We start from the raw sequence: 14,100 nt of genomic DNA, 5'->3' as shown, positions 1-14,100 counted from the left end.
TCTGGACATACCACAGAGATATGACCTCTGAAGCTTTCATCCCACATTTCCCACCTGCAAGCCCAGTTTTCAAAAGCCTTTCTTCCTGCACCTTGAGAAGCCCCATGTCACGTTTGTCTGACCATACACTGGGGCTATCGGTGGGAAGGTAGCCACCAATGGCATGGCCCTCCCCATGCTCCTTTTCAGTGTTTTACAAGCTTCTGACAACAGCAGCTGCAGAATGCCTGCACAGCATATTTTCACACTGTCTCCTTAAGAAAATCCCACCGTCTCTCTCATATATCATGTTCGCATAAGGGACATGGGGCTGTGATCCACAACTTGTGGCTGATGCAACCACATCTTTACCTGCACAAGCTGGAGACTAGAAGAGACGGAGCCAAACTGAAGTTTGAGGACGGCCAATCTGGTCGGAGAAGGCCCTGAGAAGTAGCACTCACCTCTGGAATAAAAAAAAAAAAATCAGGAAACCATGACCCCTAGAGAGCAGGGGCACAAGGAAAGAAAAATAAAACGTGTGTCCACCAAGGTGTCAGGCAATCTAGACCCTCAGGTTAAATCCCAGCGTCCAGCCTGTCCAAGGTCCAGCCGAGGCTGCAAAACAGGGACGGTGGCAGGAGCTGCTTTAGATCATGGGCCCTGAAGCTCTCAATCATGGCACTCACTCACTGGGTGACACAGCTCTGGGCCTCAACACTTCATAAATGGGCCTCAGTTTGTCCATCTATAAGGTACAGATTAGAATCAAATGGCTGAATGTATATAAGGCCCAGGGCATCATGTCTGGCACATAACAAGTACTCAAAATTACATTACAGATTAACACAAAGATAATAAGAATCTCGACAAGATCTAGAGGGCTGCTCTCAGTCCAGAACCACCATCGCTAAGGTTGTTTCCGGACAAAAGGCATCACTCCTTTCGTGGCTCTTTTGTTATCACCCCACCCCACTGACAGCCTGGGGGACCCTCTTCAGTCTCAGGATGTTCCCTGGGCCATTCTTCTCAATATCCATTTTTCCTTCTGGTGACAGGATGAGGAACAGAAAGGAAAGAGCAAAGGGAGGCATTGCTACATCCACCCTACTTTGTGCCGTGATAGCCTCGTCAATCAGAGGCACCCGCAGCCCTGGCATTCAGGGCCCAAGACTCGCTCTCCTTCCCAGAGAAAGCCCCAAGTGCAGGCCTGTCCTGAGTCACTGGGTGGGTTCCCCAGCAATGTTCTCTGCCTTCCCCCCACCACCACCATAGGCCCATTCTTGGGGTTCCTTGTTCATACATAGCCCAGGAAATCAGACGCCTCTGTGGTCGAGACACCTGGTGATCTCCAGGCCTTTGGGCAACACCTTTTGTTAAAGAAATTGATTGTATTTTAAGTGAAGATGGACATGAAGGAGCCAAGAACTTCCCCAGTCCTCTTTCTCCTGCACAAGGTGTCTACCTAAGAAAAAACCACTTGTTTTTAGACTGAGAAGACACAGTGGTGGAACCTCAAAGTTTATGAGACTAGAGAGATTTAAATAAGATAAAAAACAGGAGAAAAAGAAATAGCTGCACCAGTGTATTTGTGGGAGGAAGCTGAGTCTAGGGTGGGAAAGGAGAAGCCTGGATAGTGACGGTGAAAAGTGGGGGGCAGTGGGTGCGGGGGGAGTCTTGGTGCCCAGAGTAGGCCGAGGAAGGAAGACACAAGGTAAACACTGAGAGGAAAAAAGGCCAGCCCAAGCTCCTGCGTCTCTATCTTGCATTCATCGTCTCAAAAACAGGATGCCTGCCACCCCCACTCTAATCTTGACAGACGCAGAGCAACCCATTTGGAGCATCCTCAGTGTTTAGGATTGATGGTGCACCTTCAGGTTTCCATTCCAAAAAATATATATTTTTACCAAATGTTTGTGAAAGACAGATAACATAAAATGTAAAAACGCTGAAGATTAAGAGGGAATAAAAGAGAGAAAGGGATGAGTGAAACAGCCTCTATACCCCAGTTTCTTCCATTTATGTTTGGAAGGTTGAAACATCCCCCAAAGTCACTTGCTTCTCAGAATCCATGTGCTCACCCTCCGTATATTCCAAGGAATGACATCCCATGCAGAGGATGCTAGAAGGTGCTAGAAGACACTGGAAGGTGCAGGTAGCTCTTGTTATCTGCTAGACAGCGAGAGATTTTGAAGGACCCTCAAGCTCTTCTCTTCCCATCTTTATGATCCAACTTACTGAACCACCTCACTGAACCCCCAGCTGCACAAACCTTGTCTGCATCGTCAGCCCCAGAGCCTGTCATGGGGAATACACATCAAGCTCAGGAAGTTCTCATGCACTTTTCTGGAACAGGAGGGCCTAGAGACTCAATTTCACACACACTGATAGGTCACTGATGTAACAGGCGTGGTTACCTGGTTGGCCTGAGAACTCACAGTTCCTCTCCATGTTGTCAATGCTGAAGCACTTCAAACAGCAGAGATGGCAGACAACTAAGGACGCTAAAAAGAGGGCAAATGAGGGGGAAGGGGGGAAGAAAAACGTAAGTCTGGAGGCATCTGGTGCAAACTTGAGTGCAGTTCCTCAAAACAGCCCCTGAGTGAAGCCACAGAGACGGCGCTGCAGCTCAGAACAAGATGAGCAGCATCATCGCATCCTCATGGAGCAAATGGTGTACTCAGCATACTCAGAATTCCTCATGTCTATCTCAAAATCCTGCTCAAAAATGAATATTTTTCCGTTTCTTTGCATCTATTAATAATGACTTCATTTTCAAATAAAAAAAAAAGTGCTACCACAGCACAGTGCAATAAGACACCCCCATTTTTAAGCGATGAAAAGTCCTAAACGTCAATTCTCCAGAAAGAGCCTGTGAATGCTCAGGGTAAACCCAGTATTAAAATTCAGCTAGGAAAGTCTCTCTCAAACTCTATGCGTTCTTACTTAATGCAGAATTTCAATGCTACCATCTATATACTTTTCCAGACTGGATTACAGAAGACAAACTAGGGAAAGTTCTGGTAAAGGCTAGGTTACAGATAGGAGAAATGCACTGAAGGGTGGCAGGTACTACATGTACTGCACAAGGACTGTTCATAACGGTGACCTTAGGTCACCATAGACAAGGTGAACTTACGTAATCTGGGGAGTGGGAAACATAGATGGAATAAGGTTGGCCAAGGTTGGCCGCGAATTGTTGAGGCTGGCTGTTGGGTACATGGGGTTTATTACATGACGCTCTCACTTTTGTATATGCTTGAAATTTTTCATAATTAAAAAAAGATATTTTATGGCTGAATATATTTTAGGGTATTCTGCTATAAAAGGGGAGACATCACATCACACATTTTAAAACTATTTATTTCAAAAACAATCCAACTAAACTAGGAAGGCACTTGAAAGGATACACTCCAAAAATACACATCATCTAAAAATAACTCATATCTTGGCTAATTTCTTTATATGGGGGGGAGAGCTGTGTCTGTGTGGATCCCTCTCTCTCCCTCTCCTTCCCTCTCTCTCTGCCAGGGCCCAGGTGTATTCTTTCTGCACTGATAATCTCTCTCCACATAAACCAGCCTGCTCTGAAACAAGCAGCCCAATGCACCGGCAGGCACAGGAGATGAAGATGCTGGGCCTTTTGCCAGATCCTGCATCAGGAAAGAGGCCACCCGGGCTGGAGGGCACAGGTGCCTGGAATCGGGATTTCTATCTGCTACTGACAGACTAGGGAGGCTGGCGAGGACCAAGCTCAATTCAGCTTCTCGGATTTGGGCTTGGCACACATGTATCATCACTGTCCTACTCCTGGAGCCTGAAGGGCTTCGCCTGCCCACTTCATGTTGGTCATTAGAGAAGACTGGTGCTGCAGAGCAATGCACTCTCAGACTAACACTAAATTGAGTTTCTAGGAAACATGAGCGATCAAGTCTGAGCAGAATCTAATCATTCATTCCAAAGCAGGTTAATTTGTTCTTTATATGTTCACATCAACAATGTCACAATGATTTGGGCTCAACATCCCAGGATTGTGGAAGGCAGCCAGCCTTGGTGTTCCAGGGGGTGTGCTTTGAAGCTCTAGATTATTTGCTCTTTGTGAATACTTACAGCAACCAGCCTTCCCTATGCGCTCCTGGCAAGAACCATTTGAGGGGGACCTTAGTAGTGATTCTTGAGGAAACAATGCACTGAGGTGGTCAGTGCTTATGGACAGTCACTCCAGGCAACAGTGGCCATCCACTTCTTTTACACAGTCCCCAGCTCATGTAGTGGCACCGTCAACCATCTAAAGTCAAACCTGGGCACTAACCCAGATGCTACCGTCTTCACTGTCCCACATCCAACACAGCCCATTTCAATTCCTAAGTATCTCTCACACCCATCCCAACTCACCGTTTCCACTGTCAATACCCTCATCCGCTCTAATTTCCTTCAGCTCATTGAGAAAAAAGTTCAAAATGAGGCCAAGGAAGGGAGGAAGCACCTCTGCACCCCAGGAAGCTGCTGCAGTCTCTCCCATAGTCCCTGCTCCATTCCTGCAGAGAAAACCTGGCATCACAGAGTGTCAGATCCTCCCTATGTCTCAGCATCTGACTCAACCCATCACCCAAAAGTGAACCCAGCACCCAGGAGAGAGACTTGCCTGAAGGGTTTTCCCTGAGAACCACTCAAGGTAGGAAGCAGAAAATCAAAAGCCCCGTCCCAAGGAGAATGAGAAGGCAGTTGGGAAACTCAGCTAAGAATCTGGCATGAGTCTGCTGGGGTAAAATGCTGATGGCTGCATCTTCCAACAAGGCAGGCTGGCTCCATGTGAAGCTCATTCTGACTCTTGAGGTACTCAGAGAGGTTTCCTGTTGACTCGGCCAAAAACAGATTTTGTTCATGTATGTTTTCCGAAACTGGACTTAACAATCTTTAGCTGGAACGTGATGTCTCCATTTCATCCTGTGCTCTGCCACACCTGACAGCAGGAAACATATTTCTACAACCTTCTGAACCCTTGACACATTTAATTTTTTACCCCCATAATTTGAGCATAACTGCCAACAGAAAGGCCCAGGGGAGCACTTTTCTTCCTGACCCAGTTGTACTGGAGAAGGAGGAAGGTGGGGATTGGCCCAGGACCTCATGCCAAAAACAAGAAGACATGTCAAATGTTCATCAGGTATTCACAGGCCAATACACCCCAAAGGAAAAGCAAATAGTCCTCAAAGTCAAACTAATGAGAAGTACAGTGTGCAGCAAACTTCCAAGACCAGGCGTCATGGGAGGGGCCTTGGTCAGGGCTGTCACCTAGCTGAGGGGCTGGCTCGTGTGTTAGCCTCCCTTGGTTCCAGCCTCATGAATGGCTGATTTGAGGAACCCCTACAGTGGTCATCATGCGGATGGCTGCAGTCTCTCCCATAGTCCCTTTCCTGCCTGTGCCTTCTATCAAGGGCAGAACAGCAGCTGAAAGGTCAAGGCTGCAGCTGTCCCTTCCCCTGTGCTTGCCCCAGAGGAGACTTCACTACCAGTGGACCTCAGGGGGACAGGAGGCCTCTGTCAAGTCCTCCCCATCCCAAGTGGAGTTCCTCATGCCCAGGAAGGTCCTGGCACTCCCATCTCCTGCCTTTATAAAGAATGTGGCTCAACCTGGCTGGGCAGGATGGCTCACACCTGTAATCCCAGCACTTTGGGAGGCCAAGGTAGTTGGATCATCTGAGGACAAGAGTTCGAGACCAGCCTGGCCAACACAGTGAAACCCCGTCTCTACTAAAAATACAAAAATTAGCCAGGTATGATGGCAGATGCCTGTAATCCCAGCTACTCAGGAGGCTGAGGCATGAGAATCACTGAACCCGAGAGGCAGAGGTTGAAGTGAGCCGAGATTTCACCATTGTACTCCAGCCTGGGTAATAAGAGCGAAATTCTGTTTCAAAAAATAAAATAAAGAATGCAGCTCAATCCAACTATTTTTTTTACTTTTGAAAGCCTTTTTGGAAATCTAAATTATCCAGAATCCCAGGTGGAAGGAGCCAATTTCTGGGTGGTTCTGGAGGTGGCAGTATCCTTCCCAGACAGGAGAGATCCTCCCCGGGAAGCCCAGAGGAACCATCACAGACTTGAACACACAAAGGAAAATTCTCAGTGTAGGTAAAGAAATTGAAGCCCAGATAAGTTAAATGACTTCCCCAAGGTCATGCATCTGCTTTACAACAAGCTAGAACTAGAAAGAACATTTTCTGATAGGAATACGCATGGCGCTCTCTCCCTCGGCGTTGTTCTCTTCCTAACTTTGAATAGCAAGCACCCTCACCTATCAAGGAGGCACCTAGTTTTCATCACAGAAATTGCCTGAGACTGAAATATAAATATGAATTTAACTAATGATAGAATTCTTATCCTTAGGTGAATAACATTCTGTTAAGAATGTTAAAAGGATAGGAAAATTATTTGGCAACTTATAGAAGATCCTCATATGTCATCATACTTTCCAAGTAAAGTTATTTCCAAAAATATCTACCTGTAACTTTAATTATATACAATATGCCTAGATAAAATCATAAAGATTTATGTCAGCTACTTGAATTAGCATAAGCCCCCTGGCCTGAAAGAAATTAGGTAAGTTTTTTTTTTTTTTTTTAATGTCATCTCTTAAAAGTGTTTGAGTTAAAAAAAAAAAATACACACACTGTGACAGACTATATGAAAAAATAGTCACAAATTCTTTGCTATGTGACTTCACAGCTTCCCCCATCAAAAGGTAAAGTCTATTTCCCCACACCTTGAATCTGGGCTCATCTTGAGATTTGCTTTGACCAATGGGATGTTAACAATCAGAACAAGATACATGGAGGCTAGAAAAGCTCTTGCACACTGGGACTTGCCCTCTCTCTTACTTCTTAAGGAACCATTGACACGACCACCATGTAAATGGGCCCAGCTAACCTCCTGGAGGATGAGACTCCATGTGGAGGAGAGCGGAAGTGCCCCAGCTGACAGCCTGCCAACCACCAGCCCATGCAAGTGAGGTCATCCTGGGCCGGTCACAAGCCAGTCCACTCACTGCCCACAGACTCTGTGAAAGCCCATCTGATGGCCATCATTCCAGCATGCCAGGTCAGGAGAACCAGGCTGACCCACAGAATCATGAGCCACCAAGTTTTCGGGTGGTTTGTTATGCAGCAAAAGCTACCTGACTCATTTTCCAGCATGGCAGATACCTTCATATTATCAAAGTCCAGTGACATCAGAAATCTCTTTGATTTTGTTAAGGAAATGAAAAAATATTATTCAGTGGGCCAGCAGAGATTTCAGTCTGGGACTGATAATTATTTCTTTGAGTTTTCTTCCACACTAGCCCAAGAAGTCCTGTGGTGAAAGGCCTCCTATTTGTTTTTATTTCTTTGCTGATAACCACCACTTCACTGTGGTTGAACCTTCAGTGTGGGTATCAGAAATCAATAATCAATACCAAGACTAATCTAATGTCTACCGAGGATTCCAAATGAGGAAAGAAAACAATGGGGATTAAGTGACATGTTACCCAGGGATTGGTCCCTTTAACTTCACCAACCGTGCTCACTGTGGTCCTGTCACTGAGCTGTATGGGATTGGCTCTTCTCTGAGTTTCAAATCCCAGATAAGCTGTATATGTCAAGCAATGGCTGCTCTTCTCACCTGTTGGGATCATTCACGCCTGCATTCGTTTGTTTATTTGCCCATTTGTCCATTCATTGCTATCACACACTTAGAATAAAAGTTGAAGTCCTCATTTTGGTTCACAGGGCTCATGGCTACTTCATTTCTCACCACTCAGTTCACCCTGACCTCCTAGCTGCTCAAGTCACACACAGAAAACATCCTCAGTCCTCAAGCCTTTTGCACTTGCTAAGGCAATTCATCAGCTCCATGCAGTCTCTCGTTCTCCAAGGGCCTATACGGGGCTTGCCTACATGGTAGGAGGTAGCTCAGCAAGTTTCTGAGAAAAAGAAAGCTAGCACACAGGACCTAGGCTGGGAACTGGCACTTACTTGGTCACTGCTGCCACATTCCACTGACTGATATTCCACTGACCAGCATTCCAAAGCTGGTCACAGGGCCAGCCCAGATTCAAGGGATGGGGAAGCAGACACCACTTCTTGACAGAAGCAGCTTCAAAGTCACAGAGCAAAGAGGGATGGGTATGCAGGGAGAGAAACTTTGATCTTTTTTGCAATCCATCGTATTGACATAGGCCTACAAAAAGGCCTAAGAGAACCCTCCCAGGGGTAGGAATTGGCCTTTTTACTTTGTAAATTTTTTATCGGTCTATAATAGTTATATATATGTGGTGGGTGCATGTGACATTTTAATACATGTATACAATGTGCCATGATCAAATCACGGTACCTGGGATATCCCTCACCTCGAACATTTGTCTTTTTTCTTTATATCCTTTCTTATCTCTGTTGGATTTTGAACTCATTGAACAATACATAGACAAATTTTAAATAAATGGTTTTAAACCTTTTTTATTCTTAATGCCTAGTAAGGAAGGAGATGGAAACTTTTAGCTAAAGAAAACATGGGGATTTCGGGCCAGGTGTGGTAGCTCACACCTGTAATCTCAGCACTTTGGGAGGCCAAGGCGGGCGGATCACCAGAGGTCAGGAGTTTTTGAGACCAGCCTGGCCAACATGGAGAAACCCCATCTCTACTAAAAATACAAAAATTAGCCAGCATGGTGGTAGGCTACTGTAATCCCAGCTACTCAGGAAGAAGAGGTTGGAATGAGCCAAGATTGCACCACTGCACTCTAGCATGGGTGAGAAAGAGACTCAATCGCCAAAAAAAAAAAAAGAAAACATGGGGCTTTACCAGTTAAGATGAATATACATGTTGGCTGGGTCTGCGTATCCCATTTGTTAACTTCTTTTTGTCTTGCTTCTTTCTAAAATTCTACCTGTTCTTAAAGTGTGAGATAGCTGAAATGTCAGTCCAGAGGGCCAGTGTAATGTGATGTTACATGCATGAGCTCCAAGTCACACCTACAAGGGTTTGAGTTTGAGTTATGCCATTTCCTGCCTGTGGAATCTCAGGCAACTCATCCATCCTATTTCAGCTACAGTTTCTGCCTCTGCAAAATGGAGATAACATTTATCCTGTAAGATTAGAGAAAATATATACAGAATACCACAGAATTATCTGGCATGTGAGAGATGCAACAAATGGTAAGTATTATTTAGAAAGTAGAAATTTGCATTTTTTTTCCACAAACCATTTCCTATATTACTTTCAAAAATAAACTCTTTTAGATCAGATAGCTAGCTAGTGCCCCCACAGGAAGCCTGCTAGTCAACTCTTGAAAAAGGCATGAAAATCTGCTTATTGTTTATGATGTTCAAAACCCAGGTCTACTCAGGGTAAACAATGCCAGTGTTAATCACTGTCACTCAGAAAGCAAATCTATCCCCAATCCATTAAATATACCATCAAAAGACACTGGGCATTTTTTACACATATAAATGAGTCAGGTCTTCAGGCCCCCAGAGGCTGGGACCAGCACAGAGAGGAGTGGGTTTTGGAGAAAATTAAACTCTAATTCAGAATTTAGTGGCTAATAAGAAAACTATACGATGTTCTATGCTCTGGAAGTTCTCCTATAAACTCCAGAAAAATGAGGCTCAGGTCTACAATATGCCTCCTGGGATATGAACCCATAACTAAGATGGATTATCAAGGCTTTAACTAGGCTGATTGCATCCTTGACAGCTGAAGCACAGAGGTACTTCTCTGGAAGGGTAGGGATCCACCCTGGCTAAGAGTTCAGAAACAGAAAGTTTGTGGCACCCTGCCAGTGGGGGTCAACCCCATCCTGGAAGCTAAGAGTGAGGCAGCTGTCCGGGTTGCCTGCTGGGTGGCTAAAGTCTAAAGACATTTGCCTTCCAAAGACAAGCTCCAGGTCATACTCACTCACACATACAGACTTATTACCCAAACACTGTCTGAGTAGCAAAATTTTATGTCTTTGACAAAGAAAGGGCATTTTGAACTAAGGATTTACAACAACCAAGAAACAACAAAAAGATACAGTCCTTTGCATCTAAACAGTGCAGCATTCTGAGAAGTGATTATGGCTGTGTTCCTTGAGGGTATTCATCAGAATGACAATGAGAAACTGGAAACTTCCACAGTGGAAGGGCCAGGGCTGGCACACGTGTGACGTGGAGAGGGCTAAGTGCTCATCCAGACCGCTGGCTGTTCTGCCTCCTAGCTAGTCTGCCCTGTGATTCGCCCTGTATCCTCTCCCTCCTCCATCCCATTGCTCCAACGTCGAAAGCTAACCCCGAGGAACGATCTAATTAATTCAGGAACTATCAAATGATTTTCTGTTAAATGCCAAATGGTAACTAGTGGAGCCTTCACAGGCCACATGGTGTTTGTTGCAACTACTGAATTCTGCCACTATTAGGCAAAAGTAGCCGTAGACAAAATGTAAATAAGTGGGCATAGATGTGTTCTGATAAAATTTTATTTCTGGATACAAAAATCTGAATTCCATATAATTTTCACATATCAGGAAATCTTCTTTTGCTTTTCTTCCAAGGATTTAGAAATGTAAAAATTATTCTTAGCTCACAGACCACACAGACAGGTTGGCAGGCAGAATTTGGCCTTGTGGCTATGCCTGCCAACTCCTGATCTAATCAATTCACACATTCTGAGGACTAAATGACTCCTGAGGTTGACAGTGTCACCTTTCCCAGGATGATAGCAAGTCAGGGCTCAGCAGAATCCATTCTTTCAATAAGTAGTTACTAAGCACCTTCTAAGTGTCAAGCAACAAACTAGACACTGGAGCTATACCAGGTGACTGAAAAAAGCCGGGGTCCCTGAGCTCCCAGAGCTGCTGGGCCAGGAGGGGACTTCTCTGATGATATGATGTGATGACATAGCTGGGCAACGGAAACAGGATATCTTAAACTGACCACGAGGCTCCCTGGACACAGAACCCACACCACTGAGCCCAAAGTGGACCCTGGGGGAAAAACCCAATGGCTAAGCCAGCCCCAACATAGCCCTGCCATTTTAGACAGGTTCTTCAGGCTCCAGGATTTCCTGAGGAAGCCAGAATTGCTTTCTCCCTGCAATGCTATTAAATGACAGGCCTTAACAGTGTGTATCTTGGAAAGACATGTGCCTTTGTTTGGTTGTTAGGGTGCAGTGCAGGGGTGAGGGGACCGGGCAAGGGAAACAATTGAATGATATTAAAGCTCAAATCACAGGGTTGTGATGGGATTAACATCTGTTCCCAGGCAAATTTACCAATGATAATTCAGAACTTCACATTTTCTGGGCAACAAGGCCCATTTACACAGAGCATTTGAAAATTCTGTTGTTCTGTCTCCCTAGCCTATGAAGAGCGTGCAGAACGCAATCTGCACTTGCTTATTTTGTATCTAAGCAACTGTCAGATTCCATATCTACTAATAAGAAAGGGTATAATTATACCCTGATACTTTAATTAGTAGCAGATGCCTGTGTTTGTGAATAAAATGTAAGATTGTTAGAGGCCTGTAATCTCAGTTATGTGCAAGCTTCAGGTGCCTGATGTTCAGGCCTCCAATCTTCCTGTTGGCCAGCACAGACGCAGAAGCCCAAACTATAGCCTTTAGGAGATTTTGCAGCAGTGAGGAGGGCTGGAGGTCTATTTGCGTGAGATTTTCATATCATTGCATACCACTGTGTAATTGACGCAGGCATTCACTAGCAATTTTCCAGAGAAGATGGTAACATCTTTGTGTTTAATTTACCATTTCTTTCTACCTACAAATCCTACTGAAGTAATATACCCTAAAAGAAAAGAAGTAGAACTTGGAGATCAGGGCAGCCCACCAATAAACTGTGTTTGGGTTGCAGCTTGGTCAGCATCTTCCTGGGGGTATGAGCTTATCTATCGTAGAGGGTATATTTCCTCAGGCCAAAAAAAAAAAAAAAAAAAACCCTTTAAGTTTACTATCTTGTTTTATTTTCCCCACTTAGAATTCAAGGCAAGTTCCTATAAATAAAAATAAGTAAATTTGCTTTCTCAGGTCTAAAAGCACTATGTCTTACATCAAGTCCTTTGGGGAAGGACAAAAGTCATCAAACCTGTCCTTGGAATCACTAATATTACTGCTTACTCATTTCCATCTGGTAAATGCAAGGCCCCCAAGGCTTAAAATATCATTAGAATTTCAAAAAAAAAAAAAGTATAAAAAGAAAAAAATGAAGGAAGGAAGGAGGGAAAAAAGGAAGTCAGGGAGAGAGGGAAGGAAAAAGGAAAGGAGGAGAGGAGGGAGGGAAGGAAGAAGAAATGAATCCTTCCGTAGTCTGTCTATGGCTGCGTTCATCACTCACCAGCAGGTGACCTGGGCTTATAAGTTGATTCATAAACAGATGGATAAGCTGATCACTAATCCATATACAGATAGATACTGTGTCTCATACTCTTCATTATAACCTAGATCCCCAGCACCGGGATTGGTCCAGAGTGGGCATTTGCCTATGTTTTGCTGAAATAAACCAAATGGAACTCTCTGGACCTCAGTTTTTCCATCTGAACAAGACAAGAGAGAGACAGAATAATTTCTAGCATTGATCCCGTAATTCTGCAACCCTATTACCAATAGGCTTGTAGACGTATACACTGGTCAGCTATCCAGCCAAAGCCTAAATTCAGCTTGGAGAAAGAGGATAACTTGCAAAAGTCCAGACCCTGAAGTTAAACACTGAAATCTCCAAGAATCACGTGTCTCCACCCACCTGTCACAACTCCAGGATACTTCAGACAGCACTCCCACCAAAGAGTCAAGAAAACATGACTTTTTCTTCAATGACTCTCCAACAAAATTCTTCAGCTTTTGGCTCCACTGACCAAACGACAGGGTCCTCCTGGAACCAACCACCATAGAATAAAACAGGCAGCTCTGTAGGTGACCCTACAGTTTGGAGAATTTCACAAAACTTTCCTTTGCCTTGTTTTCTTAGAAGCCAAGTCCCTCAAGTGCAAAGATGGACTCCAGCCTCTCCAATACGGGTGTGACAGGCCTCCATCCTACAAGCTGGTCCCAGGGAACTTATGGAGGGTGAAGAAAAGAGAACCTTAGGATCCAAGATAATTCAGCTTTTTTTTTCCAGCCCGGGTTCAGCCAAACAGCTGGACACAAGAGGACTGTGATGCAAGCACTTCACCTCCAAGTCTTTCAGAGGCATGAGGGTGTTACCCATGAGCACCTGGGCAGCGTGTGGGCACCTCCTGCCAGCACAGGGCATGGTGGGAAAGTGCTCATTCCCGCAGGCCAGCTTTCACTAACCAGCATTGCAGACCGCCTGCCACTGCATCCCTGACCTCAGGGAGCAGAGCGAAGTAGATTAGGAACTTTTTACCCAGGCTTAATTCCCTCAGCTTCACTATACCAGCTGCTGACATCCCTCCCCTGTGGGGAGAGACTGCATGTGTTTAACATAGCTAGAGGCAAAAAAGAAGCAATTACTCTTGCCCAAATCTCTCATTCCACAAAACAGCCTTCCCGGACTTGCTGGTGCAGTCTCCGTTTCTTTAATATCATCCCAACAATCTCCTCTCACAGCCCAACTGTGCTCAAGCGCACGTCCCCCCCCCACCTTGCCTTTATCACTTTGTCTTGCCCCTTGACAGTGACGGAGCTGCGCCTGCTTGCTGCCCATGCCTGGCCATTCATTGCCATCTAGTGTCTGCACACTGGCAGGTCTGCCTAACTCAGAGAGCTGCTGAGAGCGTTTCTTTGAGCTATTTTGTTCAGTCCCCTGGAAATAAATACTGAAGCTGGGTTTGGCTTTCCCCATCCCTTGCAGGGGAACTGTGGTTTCTGCCAACAGGGACACACCAGCATGGGACTTCCAGGTGTTATGTGTGCCCCAGCCCTTATTGGGAAAGAAGCCCCTGAACTAGCTTTTGTAAAGCAAAAACTCCTTGAGAGCTGCGCTTCTCCCATAGCATACTGGAGGACCTTGTTTAAATGCAGATTGTGATCTAACAGGCCTGGAGTGGGTGGATCCAGGAGTCCGCAGTTCTAATAAGCTCCCGGGCAGTGTCCATGCTGCTGGACAATAGGCTATTCTTGAAAAGCAAAGAGC

General features: G+C 45.2%; 1 long non-coding RNA gene across 1 annotated transcript; it reads right to left on the bottom strand.

The window, feature by feature from the left end:
* Positions 1 to 324: 324 nt before the first annotated feature.
* LOC116543713 lies at positions 325 to 13,558 on the bottom strand. The gene is made up of 3 exons (XR_004265676.1): positions 12,748 to 13,558; positions 2,252 to 2,483; positions 325 to 445 (listed from the first exon to the last, which is right to left on the bottom strand). It is a non-coding gene; the product is annotated as an uncharacterized LOC116543713 (long non-coding RNA).
* Between the last annotated feature and the right edge of the window lie 542 nt (positions 13,559 to 14,100).

This window comes from Sapajus apella, unplaced genomic scaffold (assembly GCF_009761245.1).
Source record: "Sapajus apella isolate SASKATOON/1434 unplaced genomic scaffold, GSC_monkey_1.0 scaffold4, whole genome shotgun sequence".
Classification (NCBI taxonomy): Eukaryota; Metazoa; Chordata; class Mammalia; order Primates; family Cebidae; genus Sapajus; species Sapajus apella.
Note: the sequence above shows the minus strand (reverse complement) of the source record. Positions and strands in the feature narration are given on the sequence as shown.